The sequence below is a fragment of the Piliocolobus tephrosceles genome, chromosome 2 (assembly GCF_002776525.5).
Source record: "Piliocolobus tephrosceles isolate RC106 chromosome 2, ASM277652v3, whole genome shotgun sequence".
NCBI lineage: Eukaryota > Metazoa > Chordata > Mammalia > Primates > Cercopithecidae > Piliocolobus > Piliocolobus tephrosceles.
In genome coordinates, this window is record NC_045435.1 from 106,130,492 (window position 1) to 106,139,602 (window position 9,111).

The window sequence follows — 9,111 nt, forward strand, 5'->3', positions numbered from 1 at the left end:
TTTATTTTTTTTTTATTGCCTTTGTTATTCTATGCTAACTTGCATACATACCAGAGCACATTGATGAATGCTGTAGAGGTACAAACAAAATATCTAGGCAAGTCATTCTTCGCAAATAGATAGGAAATGAATTTTTTTTACAATGTTGAAAAAAATACAATTGTTCACTGCTTGAACTGAAAGCATCAGTTGGCCGTTTAAGCTTACTCCTAAGTGGCACCTACCAAAAAGGTTGCCTATCGCAAGCAATTGGCTAATTTAGCAGGTAAGCGAGTTAGACACACTGAAGATTTTTTAATATATAACTTATTGGGCTAAAATGAAGATCAAATAAATGATGCAAAATGTAAATGCATCTTTTTTTCCCGCTGATTTTGTGCAAATGTAAGGGGGAAGATAGAATTTTGATAGTACTTTTCATTCACAATGGTTATATAGAAAAGCTCATCTAAACCAGACCCTAAATGGGATTAAATATGATCTATTTTAAGTGGGTAATCTTATAAAAACCTCATAAATTTCTAGCACTCAGATGCTCTCAAAGAAGCTCTGCCTCTCAGATCTTGACTAGGGGTGCAGAAGGAAGCTGAGTCCTTGAGATTCCTCAGTGTACAGTGTTTTCTCAAGCTCACCCTCGCTTCCTTCAATAGCAATGAATGATTGCCAGCAGCCCTCCCTTTTAGTGTCCCTCTGCCCATATTTCACCTGTAAAAGGAACATGAAGAGAAAAGATCTATGAAAGCACTTTGAAAAAACTGCTATATGCATGCAAGATATACAACAGAAAAACCTATTAGCAATAATAGTCACAATTTATTAGGTACCTCCTAAGTGATGCAATATGTAAATGATTTGTACATAATATTTTTAATCCATACAAATGATAAAGTAGGCAATTTAAACCTTAGGTAGATGAGGAAAGCAAGTCTCTAGAGAAGTTAAATAACTTACCACTATTTAGGATTTGAATTCAATTGTCTGATTCTAAAGCCCATAATTTAAATCACTGGACTACTCTGGCTCTAATTACTTAAATATGTCTATTATATATCATTATTTTTAAATAATGCTCCAAATTATATGGCCAGTGTGTTATATTATCATCTATGAAAAATCAGGATTTTTAATCAGTTTTCTTCCTTTCCACAGGAAAAGATTTGGGAAACATCTATCTCTTATCATATGATTCAGAAAAGGAGGAAAGATGTAGAGGACTGGAGTTCTCTGGATCACTCAATCAGGGGTATAAATGACTTTACCATAATGGTGTAATGCTTGAATTTGCTACTCTAGGTAAAAAAAAATTTTTTTTTTTTTTTTTTTTTTCTTTTTTCATTTTTGGCATGATATGCATTAGTGATGTTCTCATCAAAAGCAGCACAATTTTAAAAATGAATTTGGCAAAGCTCCAAAACTAAATGGGCATGTAGGATGTATATGGGCACCTTGGCATTGTTACTTATAATAGCTAAGAAAATTTAGGAAGAGAACATGTTTGGAGATTTACCTTACCAGGAGCAAAGAATATTATGAAGATGTGCTAGTGAAGATACACTAAAATGCAAAGGAGTATTCATGCAAGAATAAACAAAACAATCAGTGGAGCAGAATACAAAGTCTACAACAAGTTCAGTATACACATCAGAATGTAGTTATGATAAAAACACATTTTAAATCAGTGTAGTACTATTGATTGCCCATTTGGGGAAAAAATGCAATTACATCTTTACTGTTCACAAAAAAGTACAGAAGGATTAATGATTTAATGTAACAAATAAACAAAAAACCGTGCTAACAACTTAACACCAGAAAAATCATGAATAAAATACAAGAGAATTTTTTTTTGTGATCTGTAACTAGGGAAGACATTTCTAAGCAAAACATAAAATTGCCAAGTCATAAATGAAAGAATTGACAAGTTTACATATAAATAAAAATATTTTCTATAAAGATCCATTTCTAAAAATTTAAAATACAAAACAGAGGCTGGAAGAACATATCTGCAATTCATACAATATTCAAAGGAGTAATAGCCACAATATGTAAGTTCTCCCACAAATCCAACAATAAAAAGAAAAAAAAATTCAATAGAAAATTGAGCAAAGGATATGGAGAGGCAATTCATTCTTGGAAGATGAAATCAAACTAGGCAGTAAACATAAATTCATAATCTCACTAGCACTCAGGGAAATGCAAATAAGAGCAAGTTACCATTTTCTATCCATCAAACTAGCAGAAATTTAAAAGCCTGCTCATGTCTAGTATCCATGAAGATGTGGAGAAAAGGTTACGCATACACAGTGGTGAAATGTAGATTGATATGATACCCATCAAAAAAAAGTTTCTAATACTAGTACTTATTTATTTATTTAGTTTTTTAACCTTTGTTTTAGGTTTGGGGGTATATGTGAAGGTTTGTTACATAGGTAAACACTTGTCATGGGGGTTTGTTTTACATGTTATTTAATCATTCTCCCTGCTCAGGTAGACTCCAGTGTCTGTGTTTTCCTTCTTTGTGCTCATAAGTTCTTATTTAACTTCCATTCATAAGTGAGAACATGCAGTACCCATCAAAGTTAAAAATGTACAAACTACCTGGCCCAGTAATTCATTTCTAAAAACAATTCTATAGAAATACTTTGCATGTGAACCCAAAGATAGAGTCACGCATCACTTAGGGATGCAGATACATTCTGAGAAATGCATTGCTAGGTGATTTGGCATCATGCAAACATTACAGAATACATATACACAAACCCAGATATATAGCCTGCCACATATCTAGGCCATATGTGGTATATATGACTATTTCTCCTAGGCTACAAACTGGTACAGCGTATTACCGTACTGAGGATTGTAGGCATTTCTAACACAATGGTAAGTATTTGTGTATCTAAACATGGAAAAGGCATGGTAAACATACAGTATTATAATTGCATATGTAGTCTGTTCACTGAAATGTTATCAGTGCATGACTGTATACGTATAATGATGCTCATTATAACATTTCTTATGATAACAGAATTGGAAACCTAAGAGTTCCTCAATATTAGGATGATAAATACGATACATCATACTATGCAGTCATTAATAAGAATGAGATAGATCTATAAATGGAAAGAGGGGCACTGATTAGTGAAAAACAGGCAAATCTCAGAATAATACATGTAGTGTAATTCTATTTGTGAAAGCCTCTCTATATATGTATATGTGTAGAATGTGGAAGAGCAAAATTGAGATTGGCAGGTTGCTGTGTGTGCGTGTATATGTGTGTGTGTGTGTGTGTGAGAGAGTTTTTACTTTTCTGTTTCTCCTAAATTAAGGTATTTAATTAATTTAGATACCTGACAAACTAAAATCTTATATATTTACAATGTACAACAACATGCTTTGCTATATGTAGTATACACTGTGAAATAAAACTAAGTAACATGTTCATCACCTCACATACTTATTTTTTTGTGATGAGAACATTTAAAGTCTATCCTCTGAGAAATTTTCAAGTCTACAATACATTATTATTAACTATAGTCACCACATTATATAGAACCTCAAAGCTTATCATCCTAACTGAAAATTTGTATCCTTTGACCAGCATGTACCCCTCTCCCTTCTCTCCTCCTTCCCTGCCCCTAGAAACCACCATTCTACTCTCTGCTTCTATGCATTCAGTGAAGTTTTTACTCTTTATACTTTTGTATTGTTTATTTTATTTTATTTTTTATCAGTAGTCTTGTTTTTTCTTTTGCAGTGAAAATAACAGTGACAAGAAGCCCACTGCCTGATTCACATAAGCAAGGCATGCTGCAGGGAAGACGGGGTTCTTATTAATATTTCCTTTCATGTGCTTACATATGAGTTATAGTTGCTAATCCTTTCCCACCGTTTAGCACCTAGTTAAAAGAAAGGCTGGCCGGGCGCGGTGGCTCAAGCCTGTAATCCCAGCACTTTGGGAGGCCAAGACGGGCGGATCACGAGGTCAGGAGATCGAGACCATCCTGGCTAACACGGTGAAACCACGTCTCTACTACAAATACAAAAAATACAAAAAAATACAAAAAATACAAAAAAACTAGCCGGGCCAGGTGGCAGGCGCCTGTAGTCCCAGCCACTCGGGAGGCTGAGGCAGGAGAATGGCGTGAACCCAGGAGGCGGAGCTTGCAGTGAGCTGAGATCCGGCCACTGCACTCCAGCCTGGGCGACAGAGCGAGACAGAAAAAAAAAAAAAAAAAAAAGAAAGAAAGGGCTTCGGGCTCTTCCGCTTTCCCTAAGCGGCCTGAGGTAATCTGTGAAAATGGTTCGCTATTCACTTGACCCGGAGAACCCCACGAAATCATGCAAATCAAGAGGTTCCAATCTTCGTGTTCACTTTAAGAACACTCAGAAAACTGCCCAGGCCATCAAGGGTATGCATATTCGAAAAGCCACGAAGTATCTGAAAGATGTCACTTTACAGAAACAGTGCGTACCATTCCGACGTTACAATGGTGGAGTTGGCAGGTGTGCCCGGGCCAAGCAGTGGGGCTGGACACAAAGTCGGTGGCCCAAAAAGAGTGCTGAATTTTTGCTGTACATGCTTAAAAATGCAGAGAGTAATGCTGAACTGAAGGATTTAGATGTAGATTCTCTGGTCATCGAGCATATCCAAGTGAACAAAGCACCTAAGACCTACAGAGGTCATGGTCGGATTAACCCATACCTGAGCTCTCCCTGCCACATTGAGATGATCCTTACTGAAAAGGAACAGATTTTTCCTAAACCAGAAGAGGAGGTTGCCCAGAAAAAAAAGATATCCCAGAAGAAACTGAAGAAACAAAAACTTATGGCATGGGAGTAAATTCAGCATTAAAATAAATGTAATTAAAAGGAGGAAAAAAGAAAAAAAAAAAGAAAGGGCTTCGGAATCAGGTAAGTGTAGATTAAAGGTCTAACAGCAAATTGCTGAACCTTTGGAAGCCTCGGTTTTTCCATCTGGAAAATGGATTTTTATCTTACAGGACTGTTGCGAGGATTGATGAGCTAACATTCCTAAATCAGGGAGTTTGAAGTCTGGCCCATGGTAAGAAGTGGATGAATGGTGGCTTTTATTTTGTAGCTTTACAAGAACTCTGCAGCACAGTAAGACGTATTTTAGCACTAACTTTTTTTACAGATGGAGAAGTTCAGGCTCAGAGAGGTTAAATGACTTCTATGAGATCAGACAGGAATTGGACTAGAGTTTGGATCTAACCACCATTATTCTGACTTCTGGTTCTTTTTCTTAGAAGCCGAATAAATTGAAAGTCACATAACTTTTTCATCAAACGTTGCCAGTTTTATCTACATTTTGGAGACTATATACTTTCACCTGTGAAATAAAAAAAAAAAAAAAAAAAAAAAAAAACCACCTAATTTGCAGTGGAAATTGGCATTGAGGGAACAAATACAACAATAAAACCTCCACTAGTTCTACATAGCTTCCTATCAAGTGCCTGGCCTCTAATGTAGAAATATCTGTCATTACCAGGACCCTAAGGCAATGGAAGAGACAGATTCCTACTCCATTCTGATTCAAAAGATCTCTCTCCTCCTAACCTCCCTTCTCACCCCAAGAAGCCTGCCCCATTCTGGAATCTCAGCTTTTCCTTTCAGTTAACAGAATCCTCTGGCCTCCTGCTTGTTTCTGTGTCACCCTGGTACAGCACCTTTTCCTCAGCACCTCTCTCATAGCTTTTCTGTCCTCATTCACCCTTGTTGCTTTTCCCATATTTAGGACTCTCCTAATAACTCAGCCCCAAGGACAGATAATGTGTGGCAATTTATAAAAAAAGAACAGGTAGAGCTTTTAGATACTGCTAGAGATATACAAAAAAAATATTAAAATATGCCAGGCGTTATGGTGCATGCCTGTAGTCCCAGCTACTCGGGAGGCTGAAGAGGGAGGATTTCTTGAGCCCAGGAGTTCTGAGCTGCAGTGTGCTATGCTGATCCTGTGCTATGCACTAAGTTAGGCATCAATATGGTGACCTTCCTGGAGGCGGGACCATCAGGTTGCCTAAGGAGGGATGAAATGGCTCAGGTCAGAAGGAGAGTAGGTAAAAACTTTCATACTGATCAGTAGTGGGATTGCACCTGTGAATAGCCACTGTACTTTGGGAAACATAGCAAGACCCCATCCCTAGAAAATAAATAAATATTAAGATACAAAACTTAAGAAATCAGTGCTAGGACTGGAGGTTGGTGGATAGCTTAGAGTTTGACCAGGCAGGGCAGAGAGGACCTGGAAAGCATATATGCCTTTGGAATGATTCAGGCACTCAGAAGAAGTCCACCTAGATGGGCCACAATGTTCAGAGAGAATGGAGACATAGACAGGTAATAGTCTGATCAGACAGCAACATTAGGTGATACAGCAGGAGGTAGGTTCTCAAAGACAAACAGAGGTTCCCAGATTAGGAATTACGTGGAGATTCCGGTGGAAGCATGAGGCAAAAGAGGAAGCAGGTGACTGGCCCTGATCTCTAGGCTGACTGACATTCAGGAACAAGCCTCCAGGCCCTCAGATAATTGGGGCGAACCAAGCAGGATATGGAGTCAAGAGTACAGTACAACACATGGAGTCAGGACCAGCTCAGGGGTTCTAAGTAGAGGCCTGGTCATAGAAACAAGATAGAAGGGCAGTTGCTAGAAAGTGAGTCCAAGGTCAGAGCATTAAGTACTTAAGATAATGAACTAGGACTTTAAAATTGCTCTTACCTAGACCAACCGTAGGATGAGTTCTAAAACAGGCTGAGCCCTGATTTTTGCCAGGAAGCATTTAAGGAATCCTGTTTCTGTAGTTGGTAGCCAGGTGGGGTATTATATTGAGTGATAAGATCATATAGAAAACATTTTTTAAAGTAATTGAAAGACATCTAACTTATTAAAAATGTTTGCTGTTTTTTCTCCCAAATTTGTTTATTAGAATTTTTATTGGTGAAATTTAATTTTACATTGAGAACATTTAGAGAAGCAGTAACATTCCTTCTGTTTTTTGGTTTGCTTTGTTTTTCAGTAATTATTTTCCAACTATCCCTTTACTATGAAACTATCCTTTCTGTTAGGATCATTTGCTTAAAAGTTATGCTTATGCAGATAGAGGGGAAAATTGCACATTGGTTAATAATAGTTACAAATTATCATTAGCACTATGCAGTTTTAATGAATCATTATCTATTTTAAGTTAATATTTCTGCGATGTGGATCTGACAATCCTATTTTTATAAAATAATCTGACTAATCAGGATGTTCTAATCAGGGCAGAAAATAAAATGCAGAAACTTGGGGTCTTCAGACCTTCCCTTGGCCATGGGACTAAAACTGTGTCTCTAATAAAAGCATTTTGAAAGACCCAGACATGGTATGAGGTTTCTTTTGGCTGGCCACCAAAAGACCTCAAGGACTTGCTTCCCTTATGGAGACAGTTTTCTTCAAGACTGTGGTCCAGGGAGCCAGCAGGGCAACACACATGTTTTACAAGGGATTTTGATTTCCATTAAGTCTCCTGCACACTTTTGAGCAAAGGACGGGAGAGGGTATTTTCCATGAGGAGATCCATTGAGTTTTTGTGCCAACTGAAGACTATGAATTAATACTTTTCTGATATTCTTAAAATTAAAACCCCATGAACTAACCATTTTAGGGTATTAAGCTTTGCTTCAAAATGCATTCTCCACAGATGAATCAAAGGGCCTAATGCATTTGCTATTTGGGAATAATAAGGCATGAAATGGGGTCTAGGACTTATATATTTACATAAGAAGAAAGAGCTGGAAAACTTAAGGAAAAACAACAACAGAGGAAGGTGCTACTGTGAGACTTGCTCTGAAAACACAGACATGCCAACTGCTCCTCTTCAAACCACGGCCCAGTCTATGGCAATTGACAAGCACATTTGAAAACCTCAATCCTTTTTTCCCTTGGGTTTCCTAGAACTTCTAGATTTTGACATTCTCCTTGTCTTTGCTGTGTACCCGTGGGAGAAACAAAGAGTGAGAAGAAACAAGGGAAAGGAGAAACATTTGTGTTTTCCAAGTTTTCAGTGTTGATCAGGTATGACCATTGCTATAAGGAAATAGACATTGAGGATTACTATAGCATGAGGGAGCAGGGAAAGGGTTGAAAAACTAACTGTTGGGTACTGTGATAACTACCTGCATATGGCATCATTTGTACCCCAAACCTTAGCATCAAGCAATATACCCACATAAAAAACCTGCAGATGTACTCCCTGAATCTAAAATAAAACTTGAATTTAAAAAATAAATAAAATGGAAAAGAAAAAGTCAGTATATAGAAATTTGAGAAATAGCAGTCATCTAGTTTTAACTTAAAATTGAGCAATTTAGATTTTGCCCTGTCTCACGTGTTCGTGTGAAGAGACCACCAAACAGGCTTTGTGTAAGCAACATAGCTGTTTATTTCACCTGGGTGCAGGCGGGCTAAGTCTGAAAAGAGAGTCAGCAAGGGGTGGTGGATTATCATTAGCTGTTATAGCTTTTGGGATAGGTGGTGGAGTTAGGAGCAATGTTTTGCAGGCAGGGGGTGGGTCTCACAAAGTACATTCTCAAGGGTGGGGAGAATTACAAATAATCTTCTTAAGGGTGGGGGAGATTACAAAGTACATTGATCAGTTAGGGTGGGGCAGAAACAAATTACAATGGTGGAATGTCACCAGTTAAGGCTGTTTTCACTTCTTTTGTGGATCTTCAGTTGCTTCAGGCCATCTGGATGTATACGTGCAGGTCACAGGGGATGTGATGGCTTAGCTTGGGCTCAGAGGCCTGACATGCCCTATGTGAGAAAAAGTTGCCTAAGTCACGTATAAATGTGCGCAGTTTCTTGCATTCTCCTGTACCACCTGTGGCCCTCATGTCATTTCACTGAAGAATCATGGAATCACACAGCTTTGTAGCTGTGAGTTGAACATCTTAAGATAACTAGGATTTAATATTTTTACACAAAAACATCATTATTGATAGAATCACTTTTATTTGACTTACATTAAAACAAAGTCAGGACTAGAGTCAGGCTGTCTGCAGTCCTTGAGTGAACAGAGGCTGTGTCAGCATAGGGTCAGCTGCATATGATGGC

At 37.7% G+C, this 9,111-nt stretch overlaps 1 pseudogene across 1 annotated transcript; it reads left to right on the top strand.

Moving 5' to 3' along the window:
- Positions 1-4,271: 4,271 nt before the first annotated feature.
- Positions 4,272-4,861, top strand: LOC111521421 (annotated as a pseudogene). Its single transcript, XR_002724944.2, has one exon. The product of XR_002724944.2 is annotated as a 60S ribosomal protein L17 pseudogene (transcript).
- Positions 4,862-9,111: the final 4,250 nt, after the last annotated feature.